This window comes from Lupinus angustifolius, unplaced genomic scaffold (assembly GCF_001865875.1).
Source record: "Lupinus angustifolius cultivar Tanjil unplaced genomic scaffold, LupAngTanjil_v1.0 Scaffold_40_15, whole genome shotgun sequence".
NCBI lineage: Eukaryota > Viridiplantae > Streptophyta > Magnoliopsida > Fabales > Fabaceae > Lupinus > Lupinus angustifolius.
In genome coordinates this window covers 13,532-20,818 of record NW_017721338.1, presented here as the reverse complement: position 1 = coordinate 20,818, position 7,287 = coordinate 13,532, and the positions used below count along the sequence as shown (strand labels likewise).

General features: G+C 28.2%; 1 long non-coding RNA gene across 1 annotated transcript; it reads left to right on the top strand.

Annotated features, from left to right (window-relative positions):
- Positions 1-4,093: 4,093 nt before the first annotated feature.
- LOC109338755 lies at positions 4,094-4,736 on the top strand. Its single transcript, XR_002106586.1, has 2 exons — positions 4,094-4,215; positions 4,480-4,736. It is a non-coding gene; the product is annotated as an uncharacterized LOC109338755 (long non-coding RNA).
- Positions 4,737-7,287: the final 2,551 nt, after the last annotated feature.

Below are 7,287 nucleotides of genomic sequence, written 5' to 3'. Positions count from 1 at the left end.
TTGGATGGATATTGGTGTAAGGTGGATAATCATGACATATCATGCATACATTATCATTGTGGAAGTGAAGCCCCACATGTGAGCTACAATCATTGTGTATTTCTACGTTTATGCATGTGATATGGTTATGAGTAGAATATTAATTATATTGTGAGATATATTGGCAACATTGGAATAAATGGTAAGTTATGTATTACTTCATGATGTTTATGATAAATGATGAATTATATGCTAAAATATATTTTATGTCTGAGTGTGATATTCTGAGTAAGTCCATGCCGTCAATGAATTTATGTTCATTAGATGTCTTACTCTCTCTGTTGTATTGTTCTTGTTTTGTATATGTTTGCTATGCAGATTATGCAGATGGCCAAAAACAACACTCACATCCGAGGCTATCACTTCACGATGTCCCCAATGGGACAATGGGATAGTGATGGATATAGATACACATACACAGGCCCCTGCGGCCTGTCGTTGCACATGGTGTGCAACGGGTCATCGATGATGATCCCTCATCCTGACGCCTACATTGATGCTTCCTTCACCTTGCCACCAAGGAGGCTGAGGACTCCCGAGGATGGGCTTCGAGACCCGCCAGTCAGGGGTGATGGCGCTGCTCCCTTCCACGGTCGGAGGACGTGGTCAGATTGTTTGGATGCTCCATCATCAAGTAGAGCTCAGAGGAGTCGGGTTCTTGGAGGAGGTCCCTGCAAGAAGACTCCGATTTTGAGAATGTTATCCCCTCCGAATTATTCCACTGGGTTATGGCATAACGAAGTGGAGGAAGAGGAGGAGGAAGACGAGGTCGTTGAACTCGTAAATGTCGAGAGTTCGGTGGAGGTGATCGATCTCGTGTCTGACTTAGAATAGGAAGAGTACCCGAGTGAGGGGTCCAATATTCCTGGAATCTTCTGAGTCAGCTTGTGGGCCAGTGATGTCCCCTTTTTGTTTTGATGGGGCCGTGTTTCTTTTTGGATTTTGTATATGTTTAGTGGTGATGTAGTTTCCGCCTTTGTTGACCTAATTTGTATGAACTAAAGATGACTTAACCGTTTATATACATTGTGTCATTCAGGAAATTGTGAATCAGGTTAAGTTATCATTCGATAACGATAAGTTGATTTTCCACATTCGAGTTACTTAAAGTGATGTCCCGGAAAAGGAAGGTTTTAAAAGGAGGTAATTTTATATAACTCAATTCAAAAAAAATTTACCCATTTTTCCGCAATGTTTTTGAGAAGTATTTTTTCGGGGCGTTACAACCTTGACCCAGAACCACCATGTCTCACAATATTTTTGTTTCAGAAAGATATTAATAATGTTATTCCCATACCATTACTTAATAAACAAAAAAAATCTCACTATTCTCCATCTCTCATTCCCAATGATGCCATGTGAATCATTCTCCTCTGCCAATAGATATGTTATCAAAACATCCACCGTCACCTAGGCAATAGCCATGGAGGCCTTGTGATTTTATTATTTGCAGAATTTAGAAAAGGGGAAACAAGAACACATTTCATGATTTCTTATCTGGGTACATAATACATCAACTCTCTTCTTCATCTTCACTAGAGGAATCCATCATTTTCAGATCCATAAACACCATTAACGAGGTTTCACGAAGACACGTAAAAGAAATAAGAAGAGTGAAAGAGCAACAAAGGACTAGGGATGATAGAGGGAGATGAGTGTTGTTTTTTTCTCTATTGTTTTTTTTAAAAGTAATGTTCCTAAAATAACCTTATTAGCATTCATATCTCTCCAAAGTACAAAGGATATTTTTGACAAAATTTTATGGTATTCATTGCCAACATGTACACAACTAAAAGGGAGGTTCCATATGTTTGCAAATCCCTATATATATATATATCAGGTCAGCTCATGAACCTTTTGAGTCGAACTATATTCAACTCAAGTTCAAGTCGTTTATTTAACAAATTCAATTTTTAGCTCAAGTTCAGCTCATTTGGTTCAAAAACCAAATTTATCAAGCTAAATAACGAATCAAGTTTTGAACGAATGTTGAGTTGGTTCGGTTCATTGCCAGTCCTACTCACAACTTTTGTCCTGCAATTTTATAAATTGATCTGAATATTCATATTTTCATAATATAACAATATATTTTGACATATTAAGTTTTTTTATTTTTATTAATGTGTGGGGTACGTTCTATCACATAAAAATATTACTAAAATAATTGAGTGATATTTCAAGGATTCTTTTTTATACGGTTATTATTATGATTTAAAATTTGATTGGGTAAGTTTATATTGAAAATTGATATACTTATAAAATTCTTGTGTACTAATAATATAAATTTTTAATGTAGCTTTTCTAATTGTTAATTTCTTAAAATGTTCCTTATGGAACATACTATAAAACTCCATTTAAATAGTGTAAAGTAGAATTTTAAGAGTAAAAATATTATTGTTTCAAAGTTTTTAAAACTCACAAATATAAAACAAAACTATCTATAATCTTACTAATGTGGATGACATTAATATTTTATACTAATGAGTTGAGTTGAATTTGACTTTACTCATTAAAGATTGACTCAATTTGAATTTAATGCAATTATTTTTATTTAGGATTCGTCATTGAATTATGGTTTATACATATGCATTATTTTTATTTATGATTAATACTGAATTGTGTATATCTATACTATAACGAGAATTGAAACTTTACATAAATTTTGATGAAAAATTAATTTCCGTACGTAAATAATATTATATTTGTATATCTATACTATATATAAAGCCAAAATTTGAAATAACTTTCCTCATGGTGTAAATTTCATTTCTTATATTGCCCTTAACATTATTTAATTTTTACAAAAAAACTATATAATCCTAAGCAACTACCACCAATACATTAATTAACCACATATCTCACCTTAAATTAAACATTATCATAAACACACAAAAATATAATATAAAGTACACCGAACACAACAAATACATTCTAATTAAAAAAATGAAATATATAAAAAATTGAATATGTAGTATCACACAATATTCACCAACAGACCTGTACTGTACACACTAGTTGATATAAAGTATATATTTATATAATAATTATAAAGTTATTTTAGAATATGTAAATTATATATATTTATATTATGTATATATTTATATATGCAATTGTATATTTACTAAGTATAAATTTAAAGATTCTCTAATGTTTGTGTATATAATCGTTTAACTCATAAAACTAACGAGTCAAACTATAATTAACTTAGCTTCATCTTATTTATTTAACAAACTCGTTTTTGAACTTCATTTGATTAATTAACTAAGTTTAACGAGTTGAATAATGATTAAATTTATTACCAATCCTAGTTTTTTAAATTAATGCATCTTGATGCCTCCTCCTTTGAACTATAGACTAATCTTGTTCTTAATATTATGTTTCCTTCTTTCAACAAATATTATTCTTATGGATTGAACATCATCGTATTAAGCCGTTTACAACATTTGAAATCTAACCTTGACCAACTAATTGACCAATATTTTTGTTGGATATGGACCACATTAGATGGAAAATAAAATAATTTTGTATTCGCAAAGTCTCCTTAGGTTGAGTTGGTCAAAAAGTAAAAAACATTAAACTTTTATATTCATTAATTGACATATTTAATTACCCTTAATATCATATAGTTGTTTAGGATATATAAAAACATAATTAAAAATGCACTTATAAATGAAATGTACTATATTTGTAATTATTTATTTGTTAATTTCGAAGATGATATTTTTTGTTACTACTTATCTCTCGTTTAGAAGTTTAATGGTGCATTAGTTACTATTTTTATGATTATCTTTATTTAGTATTCTATTGATTCATGTAAATAGTTTATTATAACAAAGTGAAATGGTCTATTTGAAGAAAAAAACACTATAAATATTATTTAAATCAACATAATTATTATATTTTTTAAATAATGTGTATTTTTATAATAAGATAGATAAATGAAAAGAAGAATAATAATAATTAGTGGAAAATAAAAATAAAGGACTAAGTTAATAGTACTAAAAAATATTTTATGAGCGCCTTAAATAGTGGTTTATTAGAGTTGCAAAATTTCATATCGAGTGAAACATTTTATATTGGATCAAAACTTGCATAGTTAATCCACTCAAGAAGCCATGGAGAAGAACTTGAAGATAGCTTTTTTAGTTGTGCTTCTCACTTTCATCGTATGCCATGGTAAGACTTCTTTTCTTATGTCAAGATTATCAGTATCCAATCTTCAATCCTAATTATAATGCAAATATTGTAATATTAAGAGTTCTGAGAACAACATCATGATTATAATTGTAGCTATATCAACAATTGTTTTTTTTTATAATTACATAAATGTAACCTAATCTTAATTATGATTGTAATCATAATTTAAAAAATTATAATCGATAAAACTTTCTTTCTTTTATTTAGAAAATGTAATAATTAAAATTGCATTCAATTTTGCAGGGGAAGTTGAAGTTCTACAAATTTCGCCAAATGCTATATGCCGCACTGATGATGATTGCCTCAAGGTTATAAATTGTTCAGCTTTATTTCCAAAGCGCTCATGTACACGTGTGATTTGCCAAAATGGAGGGTGTTCTTGTGTCTGTAATCCAAGTGAGATAGAGGAAATTAAATTATAACTATTCCAGGTCAACTAATGTAGCTTGTCCAATAATATTAATAATAATCTAAAAGAAATAATCGACTTATTTCTTGGATTTCTAGAGCTGATTAACCTTTGTAGACCTAACCTGACGTAAACTGGTTCACACCTTCACTTATTTTGAAAATAATATAAATAATTTATCTAAATAAAAAAATCTAATGAATATTTAAGTTAATTTACTATGTTTAAAAATATTATATTTAAGTTATTCAGAAATGAAAGTTGACTAAAATATATTTACGATGAAGATATGTTTAAATTAATAAGGAAACAAATATAGGTCAAAACCATACAACCGAAATATCCTTACCACTTCATTGTGCCTCACCTAAAACAAAACGAGTGATAATAAATTGACCAGTAATTAAAATTTGAAAATTCGAATGAAGATAAAATTAGTTATGAGATATCTAAAAATTGCAAAATTTATTTTTAATGAACATTCTCTAAGAGAATACATATGTTATCCCAAAAAGTATAACACTTGTTATGATTGGTTGAATAAACTATTTGACACGCCCCAAATTTTGGTTACATTATTATGCTTATGAAAAAACTAATAAAGTATTTTTTTTTATCAATTACAATTGATGGCACATGATGTAACGCCTACATTTTTCTTACTATGAATTATGAATTTACTTAGTTTATTAAATTGATTTTTAGTATATAATTAAGAAAATATGTGTATTTAAAACATTATACTCAAGTGTAAGCACAATGATATATTAAATTTTTTTTATAAATATCTCATTCAAGTGTAATATTTTTAAATCTATTCAAATATTTTTAGAACATTTGTGGAAGATTTTGAATATGACTCTGGTATAATATATTTAGGATTAATTCGTTTTTAAATTGATTCATTTAAATAATAGGATTCACTATTAGTTTATCAATCTAAATTATCTTATGACAAATATAATATTGGAATAATAATAAGGAATATCTTTATTAATTGATTAAAATAGAATCATGATATTATTTTATTAATATTCCTATATCATAATCCTATTTGCCTATTTCAATTGATTTGAAAAAACAAAAAAAAAATCATTATCCCTTTCCTTACACAAATAGAAGGTGACTTTTGGGGAGGAGAAGGAGAAAGTGGTGAGTCATTCTCTCCTTTCTCATTTTAGTGTTTCTTTCCCTATTTTTCTTCTATTTCTTTCTTTCTTTCTCCATTTCTCCCTACCTTTTATTGTGTGCATATGTAGCAGAAGGTGACCTACTTAACCAAGTGATTCTAACACCCATTTCTTTCTTTCTTTCGAAAAGGAGTTGAGTTGAAAAAATAAAGGGAGTTAAGTTGAAAAGTAAAAGGTTGAATATGGATGCACATATATTGCATTTGTTTGACATTGAAGCAGTTGGTTATACATTGCATAGTTTATGTACCATGTTCATGAGATTGAGTTCCATGTTTGAGAAATGTTATATATTTATTTTATGATATGATTGTTTATATGGTGTTATAATCGTTTATGTTGAGTTATGATTATTCATGTTGTGGTATATTGTTTATGTTATGTTATTATACTTAATTTCCATATAATTTCACATATTGTGCTTTAAAAGGATAACTTACTCTCTCTTTATTTTTATATATTGTGTACTAGTATGTGTTTTTATCATATAACAACCAATACTTCTCCCCAAGAGAGGATAGAGGATCATGTTCCTATTAGCTCAGGAATATAGTGTTGGTCTATGATGGAATGATATTTTGGGTACTTGATATTTTGGAAGATGGATAAAGGGATTACTTTATTGTTATTTTTTCTGTATTGTGGGTACCTTATTGCAAGGATGAAATTAACTTCTGATATCCTGATAGGAACCCAAGTTTTACTTTGATATACTTTAAGTTATTTCCATGTATGTAACTACAACTAACTAGGAATTGCCTTTCTATAAATCCATTTGGGTCATAGTTATTATGTAGTTGTTTTAGGTAAAACATGTCATTTATGACTTTTAGTCGTGACATTTTAATGGATATTATGACATGTGCTTTTATTATGTTGCTTTAGAATGATAAAAGTATTGATAAGTGAATATCTATACTTAGTCATGAAATGAGTATAATTGATTCTTGGCAATAATTTATCTTTTTGTTCACATAATCATAGAAAGTGATTTTGAATTGTTGAATTTTTAAAAATATATTGTTATGTCGTTTGAGTCATTGTTTTTATTAGAAACTCATAATTATTAAACATATCCATAATGAATAAAATTTATGAATGAATAAATTCATAGCCATAAATAATTTTTGAGTAAGAAATAATATAAAATTTAATTTTTTTCTTCACAAAGGAATCGAGGTGTTACACATGAGGTGATATCCTTTTTGGTATATCATATGTGCTCACAATTTCTAGTTAAGTAAAAATATCTCATTTACCTTTGAAATTACCAAAGTAGCCTTTTTGGGAAAAAATATTTTGTGACTCTGTTAAATACCGAAAATTACCACAATACTCGTATATGGGAAAAATTATTATTTGGCCCTATAAAATCATAAAAATGATTAGAATGCCCTTTGCATTATTTTATCATTTTTTCATTTTATAATTTATAATCTATAATTTTTATGT